General features: G+C 34.4%; 2 protein-coding genes and 1 long non-coding RNA gene across 3 annotated transcripts in view; 2 read left to right on the forward strand and 1 right to left on the reverse strand.

Moving 5' to 3' along the window:
• The window catches only part of LOC127848524 (retinol-binding protein 4-like), a 119,847-nt gene that overhangs the window by 63,789 nt on the left and 33,497 nt on the right, over positions 1–22,561 (forward strand). The gene's annotated exons all lie outside the window — the stretch shown is intronic.
• On the forward strand, positions 519–3,937 carry LOC127848528 (uncharacterized). Its single transcript, XR_008034567.1, has 3 exons — positions 519–719; positions 1,764–1,839; positions 3,845–3,937. It is a non-coding gene; the product is annotated as an uncharacterized LOC127848528 (long non-coding RNA).
• Positions 21,725–22,561, reverse strand: part of LOC127848525 (uncharacterized) — a 17,221-nt gene continuing 16,384 nt past the window's right edge. Inside the window, exon 2 of the mRNA XM_052381039.1 lies at positions 21,725–22,561. This exon is cut by the window's right edge and continues 1,490 nt beyond it. The gene's annotated coding sequence lies outside the window, so the exon portion shown is untranslated.

The following is a 22,561-nucleotide window of genomic DNA, read 5'->3' on the forward strand; positions in this document are numbered from 1 at the left end:
ATATGGCTATAGTAAAACCTTGATAACACTCTAGAGGCCACATTTATTTTCTGATCTTCATGAAACTTGGTCAGAAGATTTGTCCCAATTATATCTTGTTATATCTTATCAGGGACGACACTTTTACACTTATATTGGATTTTTGCTAAAAAGAGACTTTGCGGATTGCACGGGCTAATCTGGGACAACAGATTACGCACATGCATTAAGCCCAGTTTTCTCAGAACAAGACACATATATACCCATACTTCAAGAACAATCCCTGGGGGCTATACTGAGACTATATATCATGTCTTGATATGTATAAATATGATTAACAATGAAGACAGAGAAATATTATAAAGTTTGATGTTTTACATTTCAAATACCGGTAAAAAAACAACTGTATGATTATGTTTTGAAGATTATTTAATTGTACTATATCTATACAAGGAAATTGTTGCTACATGTAGTTAGACACGTAGATTGTTATAACTACTACTTTACCTTAAGTATTGCTGCTCATGTGAGTCAACGTTCCTGCATTACAGGTTTAGGGACGTCTTGGCATCTAAGTGCAGAATTTGAAGCAAATGTGACATCAACCCTCTAGACCGATGAGAGAAACAACACTGAACTTAAATTTCGGATATAACCCTGAACATTTGTCATCAATCACATGACATGCTGCTCACCACTAGAGGAAGACCCCTATTGAATTTGGCTTTGATTCCTCTAAGGTAAAGGTCACATACATACTTCCTTTATGTGACAGCCTTGTTGAAGGGATATCTTAAGTTCTGTCTGTGACTCTTCCTCATATTTGGATTAGTTGTTGCTTACCACTGGAGGAAGACAGCTATTGATTTTGGCGTTAATATCTTGAAGGTCCATGTCACTAGGCCATATTATTAATTTTCTTTATTAGCAACCTTATTCAAGTGATTTTTTCAGTTCTTTATGCCAAGACGAAGACTTCTATCCATTTTGGTGTTGATACTCCAAAGGTCAAGGTCACATCTTTACCCGGTATATGGTTTTGTTGTATAAAAATAGTATCTGAGAGATATACTTAAGTACCTCTTGACACTCTCAACCTAAGTTGCCTGTAACTAACATAACACAAGGTCAAGCTCACATTCTAACCTTTCTATTTCATGAAGTAATTTCTCATCTGTCCTGGGAACACATAATATGATAATTGTATTTTCATGTTTTTGCCAAGACATTTCTATTCAGGATCTTTTATTGTATGGTAGCATATGAACGTACTATTGTACTGTAAATATGCATTTAGGATGGCATGCATGTTTCACAAACATTTCTTATCTGTGATATGAGGCTACTTTGTGATTAAATTGCAATTGCTGCACAAACAGGACAAATAATGATGTCCCCCCTGCTTTTATATGTAGGAATACATTTTAAAAATACCATAAATTTCCTAATTTTACGTGTAATGGCTATACATTTTATAAAAAGCAATCCTTTATTGATGGACTCTTTAAAAAAAATAAAAAAATTATTCACAACATGGTCCTGGTAGGATTTCTTTTCTGAAAATAGTGCCATTTAAAGACATTAACTAAAGTGCACTTGCTCATACAGGTTTTCTCGTGCACATTTTATTCAAGAAGGTTTTACTAGAACTTTAATGTTCCACTGCACGCAAGAATTGTCATTATGAAATGACCCCTTTCCTATATATACATATAAGGGTTCATTTTACGAATGAATACTAAGTATTGTTAAATTATAATATTTATACATTAATTAATTTACAGTAACTGACCAGACACTAGAAGGTCCAGGTGCTGATAAACTACACAAGATCAAGTCCTGGTGTACTACACCCTACAGGTATTGGCTTGTGATAAAAGGAGTGGCATGGTTGTACTTCTATATAGGAGAAATATTGTGTATGACATGCATTAAGAAAAGAGATGAATTTTTATGCCTAAAGGCTGGCACATAATTTTTAGCTCGGCTGTTTTTGGAGAAAACCCGAGGTATTGTCATAGCAAGCTCTTCGTCCGCCGTCCGCGTCGTGCTGAAACCTTGACATTTTGCTCTAACATCAAAGTGCTTCCACCTACAACTTTGAAACTTCATATGTAGATGCATCTTGATGAGTTCTACACGCCACACCCATTTTTGGGTCACTAGGTCAAAGGTCAAGGTCACTGTGACGACAAAAAAAAAATTCTGACAAACTTTCATTTATTCAAAATTGCACCCACAGCCGAGCGTTGGCACCCGTTATGTGGTGCTCTTGTTTTAATCGTATGTTGGTCAGTACGTCTGTCCACAATTGTGTGTCTCGTTTATATCTTTACAACTTATGGGTGGATTTTTAAATAACCTGGCACAAATGTGTAGCATAGTAAGAGGAAGTGTCACGTGCAAGACCCTGGTCCCTGTCTCAAAGTTCAAGGTCACACTTAGCTTTTTAAGGTCATATTTTAAGATTCTACATTGATTGGCCTGTTTGGTCGATATCTTTGTCATTAATGGATTTTAAAATGACATGGCACATATGTAAAGCACAGTATGAGGAAGTGAGGCTTGAAAGACCTAGGTCCCTAGCTAAAATGTCAAGGTCACACTTAGACTTTCAAGCTTACCGGTATATTTCATGATTGTGCATTTATAGATGTGTCCAGTCCATATGTATGTCATAAGTTGATGGATTTTAAAATACCTTGGCACAAATATGTAGCACAGTAAGAGGGAATGTCGGGCTTAAGACCATCCTTATCTCAAAAATCAAGGTCGCAATTAACCTTTTAAGGTATTATTTTAAGTGCATTGATAGGCGTGTCCTGTCCATATTTTTGTCATTAGTGGATGGATTTTAAAATAACGTGGCACAAACGTATAGCACAATATGACGAAGTGTCATGCGCAAGACCCAGTTCCCCAGGTCAAAGGTCAAAGTCACACTTATACTTTCAAGATCATATTTCAGCATCGGCATTTAAAGGCGTGTTGGGTCAACATCTTTGTTATCAATGAATTGCTTTTAAAATAACTTGGTACAAATGTGTAGCACAGAAGACGAAGTGACACGCGCGGCTCAGGTCTCTTTATGGATTTTGCATTAAGAGGTGCAGCTGGTCTGTCGTGTGTTTGACCAAGGTCCCTATCCCAAATGTCAAAAACCCAGCAGGGGCATGTGTCATCCTCTGGAATCAGTTCTTGTTTTGTCACAGAATACTAGTATTTTAAAAGAAAGTTCTTACGGACATAGAGATTACCATGTATTTAAGCTGGTATATGACTATCTATAATCTTATGGATATTGATGCAAATTGTCATTGATGACATGGCTAGGTCATGGTCACGAAGAAGTGGGTGAACCTTGTTGCCTCTAAAGACATGGTTAAAGTAAAGTTGTGTTTGGACCACAACTTTGTCAAGCATTATGTGATTGTAAAATAAATTGGCGCAATTGACCACTATATCGAGATGAGGATGTCGTATGAAGCAACCATTTTGTTTATTATTTTTTTAACAATTGTGTGTTTTAGTTTTATTTGGTTAATTGTACAAATATGAATAAGCATGACACGTTTTTATTGTATAATATATGTTATTTATTACCAGAGTCCCTTTAAAATTAATGTTTAATATGATTCTGTACACTTTCAAGTTTTGTTGGGATCAACTTTAGATTTATGGCCTCTTAATTGATGGTAATTGAGGAATTTTGTATGTACGGAGCCATCGCATAGAATTTTATTAATTCAATTGAATTTAATATCATCACACTGGTTGAGATTAAACGAATTTTTCAGTTCATTGATTGTTTGTTTAAATAAGTTCCATGTGCTATAATTTACTTGACTTTAAATGTCTCTTTCAGTGTTTCTGGCGGCTGGTGGAGCGATTAAAGAAAAGCCATGCTAATGTTGCAATGATATGTATGCTAAACAAAATAAATAAATTTAAAAAAAAATGTTTTAATTATTGTTGCTAAATATAATTTATCAAACTTCCTTAGATGCAAAAGCCAGTGTATCGGTTTGATTTCATGGCCACGGTATAATTTAAGTATATTAGCTTTAAAAATTTGGGCATTAAAATGGAAGTAAATATGACATTTACATCATTTGACAGTTTACTAACAATAAAAAACGCGTTATTTATTAAATTGAATTACAGGAATATTGTTTATTCTAATTGCATTGAATAATGAAACAATAGTGATGTTCCAACAACGCCAAACAGAGGGCTATGAACGATTTTATCAACATGATATCTCGTCTGAAGGATTTCGCTCCATGTTAATTATTAAAATGGTAATGGTGACTCATTTAAGGTTTTAAATTATATCACATTTATGAGCCCATTTTTGACAGGATGAGGGTATCACGTGATAGTCAAGATGGTGACGTCCATGCCGAGACAGTTATTTTTTGCCTTTTTATACCCTTATTACTTCTGTTTATTGTTTAAATGACGCTCACTTTCCAGACATATCAATAAAATAGTGATTAGCGTTTATTTCGTATTTAAATTCGCTTTATATCTCGACTTTACTCCCCGCAAATTTTACTAGCGCAGCCCTAATTATGTCATCCCGCTAAGAAATTTCGCACCGAGTAAAGTCGAGATGTAGAGTGAATATTACTATGAAATATAAGCGATTAACTGTCTTCCTAATATGGCTGGAAAAGTGAGTGGAATAAAAAAATAAAACAAGCAATAAAGGGTGTTAAAAGACGAAAAATACCTGCCTCGTCATGGACGTCGCCATCTTGTTTGTCACGTGATTACCCCCTCTGGGGTACTACACCAGGCTTTTTCTCTGAACTATAATAATGGGTAACACGACTATATGTGTGCCTTACTATTGTAGTGTTGTGTGTAAATGAATAGTTGAATGTAACCTGTGGTGTTTTGTACGACTAAGAGTTTTTGGGGATGAACGCTTTCTGAGTAGCATGGTCTTGTTGTTCTTTGAACCCGTAATTGGCCATTTATAACGTGCTTGTACGAGCTACAACACTAAACTGGCGACGAGGATGGCCAACCTTCCTCCATTTCCTTCGTTCAACATCCATGACAGCGGCGACACGTCAAATTCTTCGTCAAATTCAGCCGGCGTACGGTGGCGTAAGTGGACGGAAAAATTAGACAATTTAATCTGTGCACTGGACATTGATATTGACAAGCGCAAAAAGGCTCTCCTTCTGCATTACTGTGGCGAAGAGTGTTTCGACATATATGACTCGTTCACTGATGAACAAAAAGGGGTAGGTTCTACTACAACTGTACAGAATGAAAACGGTGATAACATAGAAACCCCTGACGAATATGGAAAATTGTGTTCCTCATTCAAAAACTATTTCACTCCGAAACAGAATCTTACCTACGAAATCTATAAGTTTAGGCTGTCGAAACAAGAATCTGGTGAGTCGATCGACACCTTTTACACAAGGCTAAGAACCCTTGCAGCGACATGTGAATTTCACAACAAGGACACTGAGATCCTTAACCAAGTTATACAAGGATGCACGTCTACACGCATCAGACGTCAAGCTCTGCGAAATAACTTTACTCTTGACAGACTTATTGAAGAGGCTCGCGCATTGGAGGTTTCCGAGGTTAGAGCGTCTGACATGGAGGGACGGCAAGCAGCTAACGCTAACGCTATCCACACTATCCCTGGTGGTTCGCGTGGTCGTGGTGTATCTTCGCGTGGTCGTGGTGTGTCTTCGCGTGGTCGTGGTGTGTCTTCGCGTGGTCGTGGTGTGTCTTCGAGTGGTCGTAGTGTATCTTCACGAGGTCGTGGTTCCTACAACAACCCATCCCAGGCATCAAGAACTGGCACTGACTGTCGTAACTGTGGTGGCAAACATGTAGACCGGAAGTGTCCGGCATTTGGGAAGAAGTGTCATCATTGTGGCAAATTAAATCATTTTCAAACAGTTTGCAGATCAAGATTACAACATGTGAACTATACAGAAGCCAGTACTTCAGAAGCTACACAAAATAGTTCTAGTGATGAATCTGTATTTAACCTTTGTTGTACAAATTCTAGCATACCCTCTGTTTGTGTTAATATTTTTAACAGTGATGTTAAATTTTATATTGATACTGGTTCTAGTGTAAATATAATGAATGAAAATATTTACAATAACATGAGCAGCAAACCTTCTCTTCAACAGCCTGTACCATTGATTTTTGCATACGGTGCATCTCAACCTTTAGATGTTAAGGGTTATTTTAGAACAACCATCAATTATAAGGGTAAAACAGTTACTGCTGACATGTATGTTGTAGGTAACACTGACTCTGGGCAGTCCAGCTGTCTCCTTGGGGCCAAAACTGCTCAAGCTCTGGATATTGTTCAGTTTGCATTTTCTTTTTTTTTTTTTTTTTTTTTTTTTTTTTTTTTTTTTTTTTTTTTTTTTTTTTTTTTTTTTTTTACCTGCAAAATTTTATTCACTCCGTAGAATATTACATACATTATGAATTTCATATAACAAAGTAGTTCATGTATAGCATATAACAAAGTAGTTCATGTATAGCAATTTGGTAATTAAATTCAAACATACATTCATATACAATTATAATTGAGTTATAGTACAAGTATGTAACAACAACAACATACACTAGTTTGTTCAATACAAACTAAATTAGTGTTGAATATAAGTATGTACATATCATTTAACATAAAAAATTGCACATTAGAAAAAAAAAAAAAAAAAAAAAAAAAAAAAATTTAGTATGGGTGCTGAATTGCATTATATACGCAAGCTGATAATGCAGAGTTTACAAGAACAACAAAACAAATTCATATGTATTAGTTGAATTATGTGTTATGGTTAGTTATGTCATTATATGTGATGTCAGTAAATATTTTCACAAGGGACCATATTTTTAATTCTTCATCTGATTTAATTGTGCTTTTGTAAATTTCAAAAGTTTGTTTCATTCCGTTTACAAGTCCGTACTTTGAGGGGATTCTGTTTTTTCTTTGACAATGAAAGATATACCGTTTAAGCTCTAGGCAAACTATATTTAAATCATTCATTTTTGGATTAATAATTCCAAGTACTAGATCCTGACATGTAATGGGAATATGTATGCTTGGTCTACTTCTACGAACAATATCAACAACAAATTTAATAATTTCTTGGGTATATGGACAGTTCCAGAACAAGTGAATTATATTTTCAACTTCCAAATTACAGAATGTACATAGATTATTTGTAACAATTTTCATTTTGAACATTAGGGATTTTGTTCCCAATATTCTGTGGACTATTCTGTACTGGAGCCATCTGATATATGTTTCCTTAGTTAGATTGAAAACAAGTCCATGCACTTTTTTCCAATCAATATTTAAAAATTCTGAGTTCCATTTAGTGTTACAAGCTGGAATGTCATTGTTTTGAATTAATGTTTTATAAATATGTTTCTCTTCTTTCGGACTGGTTAATATTTTTTTTATGTAAGTTGGTAATATGGGTCCTTTAGTGTTTTTGTCAAAATTTGGCAGGTCTTCAAAATTGTCAATGTATTTCTTTATTACGTTTATTAATCCTTGGTACAATAGGAAGTTTACATTTGTTCCAAGTTGTGTATCCAAAGATTCTTTGGAAATGAAGCAGTTTCTTTCTATCATTATGTCTCTCACAAACCGAATGCCTCTTTCATATAGACATTTAATATAGATAAAGCTATTGCTAATTTTAAAATTATGATTATAAAAGAGAGGCATATCTAAAATATCATCACAATTTAATATTGGCAGCTTTTCAATATACAATATATAGTTTTTCAAAACATCAAGCCAAAATTTATTTCTCAAGTGTAAACATATTTTTTCGGCATACATTTTACCAGTATTGAATAATATTTTAAAATCTATTAACGATTTAGCCAGTGCATAACAATTTCCTTCTCCTGACACTATTCTTTTAAGCCATGTTATTTTCATGTAGTTTTCAAAAGAACATATATCTATCATATTTAATCCACCTTCATTATAATCTTTAACAATTACTGTTTTTTTAATTTTGCTCGGTCCTGCCCAATTGAAGTCATAAAAGTATTGATTTATTGTTTTCATAGTGTCTACGCTTGGAGTTGGTAGTGATACAAATAGATGAATAAGTAAAGGTAGAAATAATGATTTAACAATGGTTATCTTTCCTAGAGGAGTAATATTTCTGCGATTCCAATGACTTATTGATCTTTTAATACTTTCGATTTTGTTTTCAAAATTTGTCATTACCATTTTTTCTAAATTAATATCAAACATTATTCCTAGAACCTTAAAGGTAGTAGCTCCCCATGTCAGTTTGTATTTAGTTTTTATTGATCTAGTACTATATTTCATAGAGCCTATCCAAATTAAATTAGTTTTTTCATAGTTTATGTTAAGTCCAGAGTATAATGAAAATTCATGAAGCATATCTAATGTAGAATTAAGAGATGATTCTGATCCGTCCAGAAATAAAGATGTATCATCCGCAAATTGTGATATTTTATATTGTAGGTCATTTATAGTTATACCTTTAATTTCTTTGCTTTCCCTTATTTTAATAGCAAGAATTTCTGCACAAATAATAAAAATGTAAGCGCTGATTGGGTCTCCTTGACGACATCCCCTTTCTATACAAAAAGTATCTGACAAGAATCCATTTATTTGTATGGAGGCCATGGTATTATACAAGAACATAAATATCCATTTTTGAAACATTGGTCCGAAATTAAAAAATCTAATAGTTGTTTCTATAAACTGGAAGGATAAAGTATCGAACGCTTTTTCAAAGTCGATTGTCATAAGTAACCCAGGTAAATTATTATCTTCAGCATATTTCAATATATCGTAAAGTAGTCTGGTGTTTTCACCAATAAATCGACCTTTAATGAAACCTGTCTGATCTTTGGAAATTAAAATATCAAGTACTGTCTTTAATCTATTTGAAATGGAACCCGATGCTAGTTTGTAAACTACATTTAATAATGTCAATGGTCGTAAGTTTTTCAGGTAACATCTCGGTTTGTTTTCTTTTGGAACACAAGTAATAATTCCATGTTTTTGTGTTATGGACAAGGAATTTGTAATAAAAGCATAATTTAGACTTCTCACTATGAAGTGGCCTAACTTACTCCAAAAAACCTTAAAGAATTCCGCAGTGAATCCATCAGAACCTGGACTTTTATCATGTTTCATATTTTTAAGTGTTATTGATACTTCTTCAATATTCAGCAGTCCTTCTAATGAGTCAGATTGCACTTTATTTAATTTAGGTATATTAATATTACATAGATCAGCATTAATATCGTATTTTATTTCGTTGTCATTTTTATTGTATAATGTTTTATAAAATGAAACAGCTTCTTTTAAAATATCGTTTTGCTCTGTTAACTTAGCCCCGTTTTCTAATTCAATAAAAGGTATAGACTTATTTGTATAATGATTAGATTCAAGCGAGCAAAAGTATTTTGTGGGTTTTTCTCCATCTTCCATCCATTTAGCTCTAGAACGAATAAGAGATCCTTTAAGTTTACTTTCCCTCACATTTTCTAATTCATTTTGTAGCTCACGGAGTTGGTCAGAATTAGTTTCAGTTAATGATTTTTGAAGTATATCAATTTTCTTAATTAAATTTGATTCATGGTTTTTGTTCTGTTTAGCTTTATATGATGAAAAAGAAATAGTTTTTCCTCTTATTTCCATAAGTAATGTTTCAAGAAATAATTGGTCATTGATGACAAACTGTATGGTGCTATTGTGAATATTTTCTATGTTTTCTATGTTGTAGATAGGTATACAGTACTGTAGTTTAATATTTTCTATCAAAGTATTAATGCAGTTTAAATATTCAATGTCCTTTAAGAGTGAATTGTTGAATTTCCATAGCCCTTTTCCATGTGCTACATCCTCAAAAATTATTTCTAGGTCAATGATGGAATGATCTGACTTATAACATGAATCAATAGTAGATTTTCTAATTTTGGATGACAGATTATTTGAAGTAAGGAAAAAATCAAGTCTAGCCTGTTGTAATGGTGTTAACCGTCTCCATGTATATTGTTGGATAGTGCCATTTAGATATCTGAAAGTATCAATTATATTGTTATCTCTTATAATAGATTGCAGTGTATTTCTTGCATTTTTATTATTGTTAATGGATGCATAATTTTGATAATCCAAGTTTACATCTAATACACAATTAAAGTCTCCACATATTATATATTTATCAGTATTAAAATCTGTTATTTTTTTAAAGAGGTCTGTAAAAAAAGTGGGCGTATCTTTATTGGGCCCGTATAATGTACATAAGGTAAAACTGTTTGTCATATATGTCAAATCTAAAAGTAAGTAGTTTCCAAGAGAGTCATTTTCAATTTTATTCACTGTGATTGGTAAGTTTTTTTTAAACAAAACGCAAATTCCTCTTGAATTTGATTGCCCAAAACTAAAAAAACAGTCTCCATCCCATTCTGAATATATTCTATTTTTCATATCAGGAGTAAAATGACAGTCTTGGAGACAATAAATGTGTGCTTGTTTTGTTTTTAAAAAATCAAAGACATCTCTACGTTTTTTAGTGTTATTTAGGCCCCTACAGTTGTATGAGATTAATTTTAGATTATCCATGGTTATACCAATGACAAAAGTGCTTTAACATATGAATCATAAAACAGGTATCTTTGCATAATGTATAAAATACAATAATCATAACTTTTAAATTCTGCATTTTAGAACACAAACAATTCAGCAAATTCAACACAAACATATAATATATGAACAAAAGAAACAAAATGTACAAAAGGAGGCTTAATGTATAATGAATGATTGTGGTTACAATCAAACATATGGACTTATTTACATCAAAAATACATAATTTTACAACATATGTAGATTTGTTTACATGATATTATTTTGGTGGTGTATCCCTTATGGTGAACATTAAAAGGGAAGAGTGACAAAAAAATCTTCATGATTCACACAAACAAACCTGAATGCAATAGATTTTGATGGTCATTTAATTCTGCATGCTTTTCAGAATTTTTTTTATTTTAATATTTAAAACATTATGCAATAAAATAAAAATAAGAGCTAAGTTTATCTAGACATATTTTTTTTTATAAAATCTACATCTACACATGCTTACTACAACAAAAAACATATGTGTTTAACATGTTAATAAAACCAGGTACAAAAATATCCCTGATAGAATAAGAATTTTCATTAACATTCATATTTTATATATAACTAAATAGGTTTTGACAAGGAAGTTAAATTTATCTAAACATGTTTTTTTTGCAAAATTTACATCTACACATGCTTATTACAAACAAAAACATAATAATTATGTGTTTAACATATAGTTAAAGCTAAGTACAAAAACATCCCTGATAAAAAAAATCTACATCTACACATGTTTATTACAACAAAAACATAATATGTGTTTAACATATAATCAAAACAAGGTACAAAGCATTCCTGATAGAATAAGAATTTTCATTAACGTTCATATTTAATAGATTACCAAATAGTTTTTGACTAAGAAAGTTTAATTTATCTAAACATGTTTTATTACAAAATCTAGACATGCTTATTACGAACGTAAACATAATAATTATGTGTTTTACATATAATTAAAGCAGGGTACAAAAACATCCCTGATAAATAAAGGGTTGTCATCAACGTACATGTGTTTCAATTATATTCATTTATATGTAGACGTAACCAAATTACGAAGGCGTATTAAAGCAGGCATATTAAGAAGATATATTCATTGACAAGAACAATATGCAAATCAATTTTTACCATAAAAAATTTTGCGCTGCGATTTTTTTTTCATTAATAGAATATAATGAGAGCATGGCAGCAAAAATGTAGATTGCAACCATAGTGGGTAAAAGGATAAAATTTGTAAGGACACTAGAGTCCTAGTAATTGACCTACATAGGTTTATACTGGAAAATCAATGATTTAGTCTATATGAACTAAGTTTTAAAATAGCGATACACTGGGTATAGGTGTATTAAACTACTGTTTTGATTCTAAGATATATTTTAAAACAGTAACTGATTAACTGTTATTTCATTCTGTGCTAGATTATTTAAATGGTCGAATATTGAAAACCCTTTAGTGATGATAATGTAATTCATATAAACATTCATGCAGCTTAAAACTTGTTCAAGCATATATAGAGGGCATATAGACATGTTTTGAGTTTATAAATTGTTAGAATAACAGTAGTGTCAATATTTATTTTTCTCAATACTGCAATGACATCTGCACGATAATGTATCTTAATGTACCACATATTATGCAACAACAGTGTTTACTTCCAACAGTTGACCAATTATGTACATATAGAAAAAAAAATCATCCTGAATATACTATAGTATAGGGTAGAACTACACAGAGGATTTAACACAATCCCTTCATATATAATGGGTCTGGTTACATTGAACACAATTATATCATAGTATCATTAATTTATGTTTTTACAATAAATTTCCAGACAAATACATATTTCTACTATAATAATTTGATAAATATATCCATGCTTACAAGCTATTGTATCACCTGTGTATAAATTTATGATTTGTTGTGCTACTCAGGAGATAGAGCTGCCATACACTTAGGAAGTTTGATAAAGACTATGATCTTTTTAGGGTATATATAGTTAAAGACTATATTGGTATACTTAAAAATAGAAGTCAACAATCTATGGTCAGTTTTTAGAACATAACCGATTATATAGATAAAGACTATATTGGTATACTTAAAAATAGAAGTCAACAATCTATGGTCAGTTTTTAGAACATAACCGATTATAGTATAGTTTGTATCTTTGTTTACATTTGCAAGTTTTCACTTTATCAAAATCCTTATCGTTATGTATTATAGATTTTTAATTGATTTATTTTTTTTTTTTCAAAAGGTTTTATGGTTATGTCGAGGAAGGTGTTTAAGTGTAAGAATAGTTATTTCCAATTTGCGGGAAAAAAAACCCACAAAAAACACACACATACAAGCATATTCAACATATAATATAGGCATTAATTTGTAATTTAAAAATGCCATCATAAAAGATATAATAGGATGTGGTACATACCACTTTAGCTTGTAAATGTCATCACTCTTACTTTCGGCTTCCACTGTTCCTTCTAAACTCCCATGTAAGTTTGTAATGTTTTAGTGACTTCTAGCGACTTTGCATGCCATTACGTCTGTACTGCCTGAATTCTTCTATTACACCAGTCACATTGTCATAGATGTCAAATTTAACACGTTCATCCTTGACAGTTTGCCCGTACACCGCACCATTAAAATACCAGGCACTTTGGATATCTGGATGTAGGTGGAGCCTGCTGATAAGCCCCTGGTTGGGCTTAGTGACGTCATCAACAAGTTTGTATCCGCCGTTCTTCATTGGTGTCCGTTTCTTCATTATGGCAGATTTAATTGAGTTATTTCTCAGTTTGATGAGCACTGGGCGGGTCTGTCCCTGTTTTGTGGGAATACGATGCATAGCTACTATATCAATAGGCTGCAAGTCTACCTCGGCATGAGTGTTCAGGATCCCGGTTACCGTTTTGGTCAGTGATTCCTCATTTTCATCTTTGCTCTCAGGTATATTTTGTATTTTTATGTTGTTCTTCCTGGAGAATTGTTCATTATAGTTGGCTTTCTTACTTGCCATTCTGCTGATTTCATCTGTCCTGTCTATTTGTTCCTGAAGTGACTTAAGATTACTTTTGTTATTGTTTTCCAATTTCTGCAATGTGTCTTTCAGACCTTTATTCTCAAAGTCCAAGGAATCTATTCGTTCTTGCATTTCTTTGCATTTTTCATTAACTATTTTATCTATGTTTTTATTCATATTTTGTTCCATTTTATGCATTAAGCTAGTGACTGCGTTGGTGATAAGTTGTTCGATTTCATCTTTACGAAGCATACTCTTGAGATCTTCCCTCAAGCTTGATATGCCATCAGTCATTGCTTGAAGTTGCACATGTATTGAATTGAGCTCATCCATGCTCGAATTGCTATTGTCACTAGTATCTGGCCTATATTTTTTGACAGCCGGCTTTGTTTGTGGTTTTGTCCCTGTAAAGTTAAGCTTAGGCTGGTTTTTTGTTGTATTACTGCTCATTGTGTTTATGAACAACTACAGTTATTTTCCCAGTGTTCTTTAGACAACACATCTAATCTTTAACACTCAGAGCTGTCACAGTTATAATCTCTTTAATCCGCATGGAAAGTTCCTGCACAGGGGTTTTCTCAAAAGCATGTGTTTTACAAGTCAAAACACCTATCACACACAAATTGTAAAATCCTTTGTGAAATCCTTTGTTATAAACACTTCTAAACTGCTTTTTATCACACTACAATTTCCTGGATGTAACTTTGTCACAACATTCAAAGCACAATTATGAACATGTTGTACTATAATTTCTCATTTTTTTGTCACTATAAACATGTATTTTAATGTAAATTTTGGAGAGCAAAATTATGCACACATCATCTCCAGTGATGACCTTGACCTCTGTTTGCATTTTCTTCGTTTGCAGCTTCAAGTTCTATTCCAGATCAGTACCCTTCTCTGTTTGATGGCAAGATGGGCAAGATAGAGGGCATCTCTGTGAAACTGCACATTGATCATGATGTTCCCCCAGTGACACAGCGTCATAGGCGAATTCCATTCCATATACGCAAAGATGTTGAGGCTGAACTCAAGCGTCTTGAAGACCTTGATATTATTGAGCCTATTTCAGGTCCCACACCCTGGGTAAGCCCCGTTGTAGTTGTCCCCAAAAAGTCAAAAGGTGTTCGTGTTTGCATTGACATGCGTGAGGCTAACAAGGCTATCTCTAGGGAGAAACACCCTATGCCAACTGTGGAAGAACTTATGTCAGATTTGAATAGTTCTACAGTATTCAGCAAACTTGATCTGTCCAACGCATATCACCAACTTGAACTTGATGAGTCCAGCAGGTACATCACTACTTTTGTCACTCATGTTGGTTTACGGCGCTACAAACGTCTATTGTTTGGTGTGAATGCTGCATCTGAAATTTTCCAGAAGACGGTTGCAGACCTCCTTGCTGACATCCCTGGTGCAAAGAACTTGGCAGACGACATCATTATTCATGGTAAATCTCAGTCAGATCATGATCGAGCACTTAGCCTTACATTGGAGCGACTGAACAGATGTGGTGCCAAACTCAACAGAGATAAATGTATCTTTTCTGTAAACAAAATCTCTTTCTTTGGCCATGTTTTCAGCGATACAGGTGTTTTGGCTGATCCAGAAAAAATTAAGGCTATTGTAGGTCACTCAGCTCCTCAAAACCCAGCTGAAGTAAGATCTTTCCTTGGCATGACGCAGTATGTTTCTCGATACATACCTCACTATGCAACCATGACTGAGCCACTCAGACGTCTCACTAGGCAAGATGTTCCTTGGGATTGGTCAAGTGATGCCCAAAATGCTTTTGATAGTTTGCGATCTGCTCTGTCTAGTACTAAGGTGATGGCTTACTTTGACCAGAACAAGTCAACTGAGGTTCTTGTTGATGCATCCCCTGTTGGAGTCGGAGCGATTCTCACTCAGGAAGGTAGAGTTATATGTTACGGAAGCCGTGCACTCACAGACGTGGAACAGCGATATTCACAAACAGATCGTGAGATGTTAGCTGTTGTTTATGGTGTTGAGCACTTCCATCTGTATCTCTTTGCTTCTGAATTCAAGGTGATCACAGATCACAAACCCCTTCTAGGTCTTGTGAACAGTCGTAAACCTGCTTCTGCGCGCATTGAGAGATGGCGTCTTCGGTTGATGCCGTATCAGTTCACACTCGAGTATCGTCCAGGTAAAGATGACCTGAATCCTGCTGACTATATGAGCAGGCACCCATTCACGAAGCCAAAACGTGATAATGCAGCTGAGGCCCATGTTGCTTTCATTGTCCAGAAGGCAGTACCGAAAGCTATGTCCTTACAGGAGATTCAAACCGCAACCAGAGAGGATGCTACACTGCAGAAAGTTATGACAGCCATTCAGTCCGGCAACTGGTCTCACTCCGATTGTACGTCCTTTGTCAGGTTTCGAGATGAGTTTTCGATAGTAGATGGTGTTATTTTGCGTGACCACCGCATTGTTGTTCCCACTTCCTTGCAGCAGCATGTTGTCGAAATTGCTCACCATACCCACCAAGGCATGGTTAAGACAAAGCAACTAGTTAGGGAGAAGGTGTGGTTCCCCGGCATTGATAAGATGGTTGAGGATGCGGTTAGATCTTGTATCCCATGTCAGGCTTCATATCCCGGTCCAAACAAACGAGAACCTATCTGTCCTACAAAGCTTCCTTCTAAGCCATGGGAAGAAGTTGCTGTTGACTTTGCAGGTCCTTTCCCATCTGGCCAATACTTGCTTGTTGTAATGGATGAACACAGCCGGTTCCCAGAAGTGGAGATTGTTTATTCGACAGCTGCCAGAGTTGTTGTACCTAGATTGAAGTCTATCTTTGCTCGACAAGGATTTCCCTCTGTCCTGAAGTCAGACAATGGTCCTCCATTTCAGGGACAGGAATTTGCAGAGTTTGCTTCTACCTGTGGGTTCAAACACCGAAGAATTACTCCTCTTTGGCCTGAGGCCAACGGAACTGTAGAAAGGTTTATGGCCACACTTAACAAGTTTGTTAGGGCTGCAGTTGCTGCGAACCGTGATTGGAGAGATGAATTTCATGATTTTCTCATGCACTATAGAGCAACTCCCCATGCATCCACTCAGATATCCCCCTTTGAAGCCCTTGTTGGGAGAAAGATGAGTATGGGACTACCTGAAATCTCAAAGCCTGTCTATCCTGTTTCTGTCTCTACTCGTTTGGCGATTAATGATGCAAACAGTAAGCAAAAGATGAAACAGTATGCAGACAGCAGACGTCACACAAGTCCGTGTACATTGATAGCAGGTGACCAGGTGCTGGTCAAACAGCGTAAGGTTGACAAACTTACACCTCCATATAACCCTGACCCTTACACAGTCAAAGAGAGACGTGGAAGCATGGTTATCGCTGATAGGAATGGTCATACCATTACTCGCAATTCCTCACATTTCAGACCTGTTAATGCTAGTATTCCTGATCCTGATCCTGAGGGTGAACCTGAAAGCATTGTTGAATGTCCAGTCCCTCAGTTACCTGACCTTGGTTCGAGTCAATCTGATTTGTCTCCTACAATGACTCCTGTTCCCTTGCGCAGAAATCCACCTAGAGCAGCGGGAATGCCTAAGAGACTCTGTGATTTTGAACTGACATAGGTTAGCAGTGTCTGTTTTATTCAAGATCATGGTATTTGAAAAATCATTGGAAGTTTTGATATAAGTTTAATTTTTGTTTAAATTGTTAACATTGTTAAATGATTGTTTTATCAATGTAAAATAATAATCATTTTACGCCATGATCATTTATAGGCAATGACAAGCTATTAAACTTAAGACATTAGGATTAAGTTAATAACATTATATTGTTGTATAATAATTAAACAAAGTATCAAAAGGATTTCCCATTAAGCATATGGCTGCTAATGTTTATTGTCTAGTCAAGTAATCTTTGATTATATGCCTGAACCATGAGTGTATGTTGAATGTGAGTTGTTTATTATTACCATTATGACTTACCTCCCACATAAATACTTATGCTTTGAACAATTGTGTGAAACTTTAGATTTCCTTGATATGTTTAAGTAAAGAAACTTTTATCAGAGTTATTATGAGAGTGGAGATTTGATTAATCTATAAGGACTGTGAAGTTTTGTGTTTTATTTACATGGACATTGAAACAAATTACTTTGATTACTTATTCTTTTAAAATGTTGCTCAGTAATTTGTTTAATTTAACTTTATGCAGTTTTTCTTTAAAGGTGGGGAGGAATGTAGTGTTGTGTGTAAATGAATAGTTGAATGTAACCTGTGGTGTTTTGTACGACTAAGAGTTTTTGGGGATGAACGCTTTCTGAGTAGCATGGTCTTGTTGTTCTTTGAACCCGTAATTGGCCATTTATAACGTGCTTGTACGAGCTACAACACTAAAACTATAACGCTGTACTTCTGAACAGAGGGAGAATATTGGCATTTCTTTGTGTCTTGACAATGTGATCCTTAAATCGTTAAAAAAATCAGTGATTGATAACAAATGTAAGCATTTAGTAGTATAAATTGTATACTTGTATAAAGAGTTATTGATGAAGTACTTTGACATGCTTGAATCTTGACATTGTGAAATGTGTTTTGTTAATATCCGCCCGGATTCTGTCCAATTAGTGACCTTTTAATTAAAGCCAAACATGACCATTTAAGGCGACATATTTTAAGCCTTTCGGTGCTTTGATTACAAATCATGAAGCTGCTTCATTATTTCCACATTACAGTTAACATACACAACTACTTCACCCATTTGAAAGACAATTTCGTTCATTGTAACTTATATCTTGCGCAAGTTTAACATAAGACGGTATTTATATAACTCTTCATAATCTGGAACTGTATTTTAAAGCAATATCCGAATTTATTTTACCCGAATTTAGTATGTAAATATCAATATTATTAGCACCAAAAATAGGAAATATTATAACAAATTAATACAAAAAAACACTATTTTTATGTTTGATAAGAGATTGGTCTACAATATAAACCCAATACAAGTCATCTGTTTGCACAAAAAGCGTAAGAAATCAAAATTTCATATATAAAGGTTATATTACACTGATTTATCACGAGTGCTAAAGCCTATATTTAATATTTATTAATAGAAAGTTTCTTTATGCAGTTAAACATAGAAGATAATGCCTTATCTGTGTGTTCACGTGTGTTTGTTTAAATTGAATAAATCAAGAGTTGTCACGTATTACTCGTTACAAGGCCGTGCACGTCTGACCTTTTGAAATTTATTGTCGAAGTAAATTGTCAAAAACCATTGTGAAATATTGTTATGGGCATTTATATAGAGCACTCGGGTATCCCCGCAACATGACTTTCCCAAACAGACCTATTATGATACGCAATTACGAACACGAACATCGGTATCCTCGCTACATGGCTTTCCAATACAAAATTAAAATGGTACTCTTATAACGGATCTGAACATCTGGTAGTAGGGTATCCCCGATTCATGACTTCTCGTGCAGAACTAGAGTGATACACAATAGCGGACATGGACATCTGTTAAAAGGGTATCTCCGCTACTTGACTTCACGTGCATAAGGCCGGGTTTACATGTCTCCGCGTTCCGTGTCCGTGTCCGCGAAAAAACGAACTGGTTGAAATCTGTTGGACTCAGTACACGGACGGCAGTCAACATGAAAGGTCGACTTTCAAGCATAGATATTAGTGAAAAAATAATAAACTTAGTAAATATACAACAAACGTATGAAAGAATTCAAAGACAAAGACATTGCATTAAAACATCTGGAAAAGCATAGCCAACGAAATGTAAATTGATGGCGTTTCAGGTAAGTGAGAATAGTAATTTGCGAATATATATCGTCTGCATATTGTACACTCTATAATCGCTTTTCAACAGACACAGTTTATATTCCAAACAAGATATAACGCTAAAATAAGTCGCTATTTATGTTCTTTTTTTGCCTATATATATAAGTTTCACATATAAGTTTTGAAGTCTGTCTAATACGAATAAATCAGTAATGTTTATCAATATAATTATAAGGTTTTTAGAATCTGAATTAATAAATTTGTTCGACGGTTTCTTATGATGGCACGTACATCTATCCAGTACCAATGTCTGCAATCCGTCTACTAACATGCTGTACTGCAGTCATCACAAAAAATGTGTGCTCTTCTAATAACGACATCTTAATCCAAGTACCACCTCGTTTGGAATCGGGTTTTACACGGAAAGGCTAAAATAATAAGCGGATGCATGGACTAGATACTCCGTGTCCGTATACGGAACGCGGACACGAAACGCGAACGCCGAGCACGGACAAGGAAACATGGAAACCCGGCCTGACTAGAATGATACGCAATAACGGACATAAACATCTGGTAGTAGGGTATCCGCGCTACATGACTTTCCCGTGCAGAACTATAGTGATACGCAATAATGGACATGAACATCTTCTAGTAGGGTATCATCGCTACATGACTTTCTCGTGCAGAACTAGAGTGAAACGCAATAACGGACATGAATATCTGTTAGAAGGGTATCGCCGCTAAATGACTACACGTGCAGAACTAGAGTGATACGCAATAACGGACATGAACATCTGGTAGCACGGTATTCCCCTTACATGACTTTCTCGTGCAGAACTAGAGTGATACGCAATATATACGTCATATATATTTGTTTTGTTGTTTACGTTCAGTTGAATTAAGGATCAAACCTGCACAGTCGTGTTTTGCATATCAACTCACTCAAAGTACACCATTATACCTTCGTGAAATATTCCATGTATATATTGCATGCTCAGCACAAAATCCCTTTTGAGTACCGTTACTAAGTTATAAGTGTATAAGGTGTCCTATATATTGGTTGCACTCTATCCCTAACCTGTGACATAACTCAGGGACTGTTTGTATAGGTCCGTGCATAACTATATCAAAAAGAACACAACTTTTATTTAAATGATTTTCATTTCATTCAGGTTTATTTTTCATACATTGATTCACAATATAAAATTATTGCAAGCAATTAATAACATGACTCAACATACATACAATTTAAACTATGCAAAAACATTGTCCATAGGTGTTAAGCTAAGTTTTACATACCTTACTAATTACCTTTCAGTACTCAACAACATCTACAGTATCACAAAAACAAGCTGAAGCAAAGCGACACCATACACACAAAAAAAATTAACAGGGTAAATCGGTGTAACAACAATTGATTGGTGTATGTACTAACACCATTTCAGCAACAGAAAAGCAAAGGGGTGGAACCATCAACCTCTTAATTGCTCTTAAATTGTATTGTCCAAGATATGTTGAAGTCTATACTAAACAAGATATGTTTGTGAAACACTAGGTCCCACCCATATATTTGACCTTTGACCTTGAAGGATGACCTTGACCTATCACCACTCAAAATGTGCAGCTCCATGAGATACACATGCATGCCAAATATCAAGTTGCTTTCTTCAATATTGCAAAAGTTATGGCCAATGTTAAAGTTTGACGCAAACAAACCAACAAACAGACAGGGCAAATATAATATGTCCCCAAGTATAGACTGGGACGTAAAAAGGACATAGCTTATGAGACATATATATCAATTGCTTTTAAAATTGTTATATATATGCATGTATTTGTGATAATAGTAATCTGAACATGATTGTCAGTTTATATATATATTTATGATAATAGCAACCTGAACATGATTGTTAGTTTAATTATTTCTGTATACGACCACCTATACGCAAAGAAATTATAAATAAATCTATAAGGAATAGTTTTCTCTGTAAATTCTAGAATGGTTTATCCTTTGGATTAATGTATGTTTTAATATTGGTATGAGTATTAGTACAAGTTAGAATTAACCAATTATCGATCCTCTTTACACAACAAAATTATAGATGATCTATTCTGATCATTGTTCTCGTAAAATAGCAACTGTTTCATCATTTCAAATGACCTTATGAGAATACTTGAGGCAAAAGTATATAAGCATGAACAATTCAATTTGTTTTGTAGCATGGGGCATTTAAAAACAAAAAGAAACAAGCATACCAACACAATCATGATTTACATATGATACAGTATACAGCTGGAAAACAGATATCATAAATTGTCATTGAAATGTGAGTTTATAACGAGCAAATTCGTTGAATTGATATCCCCCAGCCAATATGCTTCTGGACACAAGTGTTATATTTGACAATCAAAAAAGCATTTTTTTCCAAGATAAAAAGGGCAATAACTCCTTTATTAACAGATGGTGTACAATGCCATTTGACATGCATCATCCTCTTATCCATATATATATAATATATATATATATACTCATACCAAGTTTCAATGATATTGGCCAAAGCACTTCCAAAATATGGCTCCGGACACACAAAAAAGCATTTTTTGAAGATACAAAGGGCCATAACTCCGTTATTAACAGATTGTGTACAATGCCATTTGGCGTGCATCATCCTCTTATCCATATTTATACACATACCAAGTTTCAATGAAATCCGCCAAAGTACTTCCAAGATATGGCTCCGGACGGACGGACGGAAAATGCCAAAACAATATCCCTCTGCCTATGGCGGGGGATAACAACTTCAGTATATATGGAACAAGAGATTGCCAAGCAATATGGTCCCCTACCGGTAAAACTCCACCAGTCAGTAATTTTTTTTTATTTTTTTTTTACATTTGTTGCCATAGCAACCACAATTTTTGACATAGGAACAAAATTAATTGACGTGCATAATCTCCCTATAAGCCATCTGTCCACGTTTCAAGTTTCATAAAAAAATATGAAGAACTTTGAAGTTATCGCAGGATCCAGAAAAGTGTGACGGACTGACAGACAGACTGACACACGCAGACAGACTGACACACGGAGCGCAAACAATAAG

The sequence above is a fragment of the Dreissena polymorpha genome, chromosome 10 (assembly GCF_020536995.1).
Source record: "Dreissena polymorpha isolate Duluth1 chromosome 10, UMN_Dpol_1.0, whole genome shotgun sequence".
Taxonomy (NCBI): Eukaryota; Metazoa; Mollusca; class Bivalvia; order Myida; family Dreissenidae; genus Dreissena; species Dreissena polymorpha.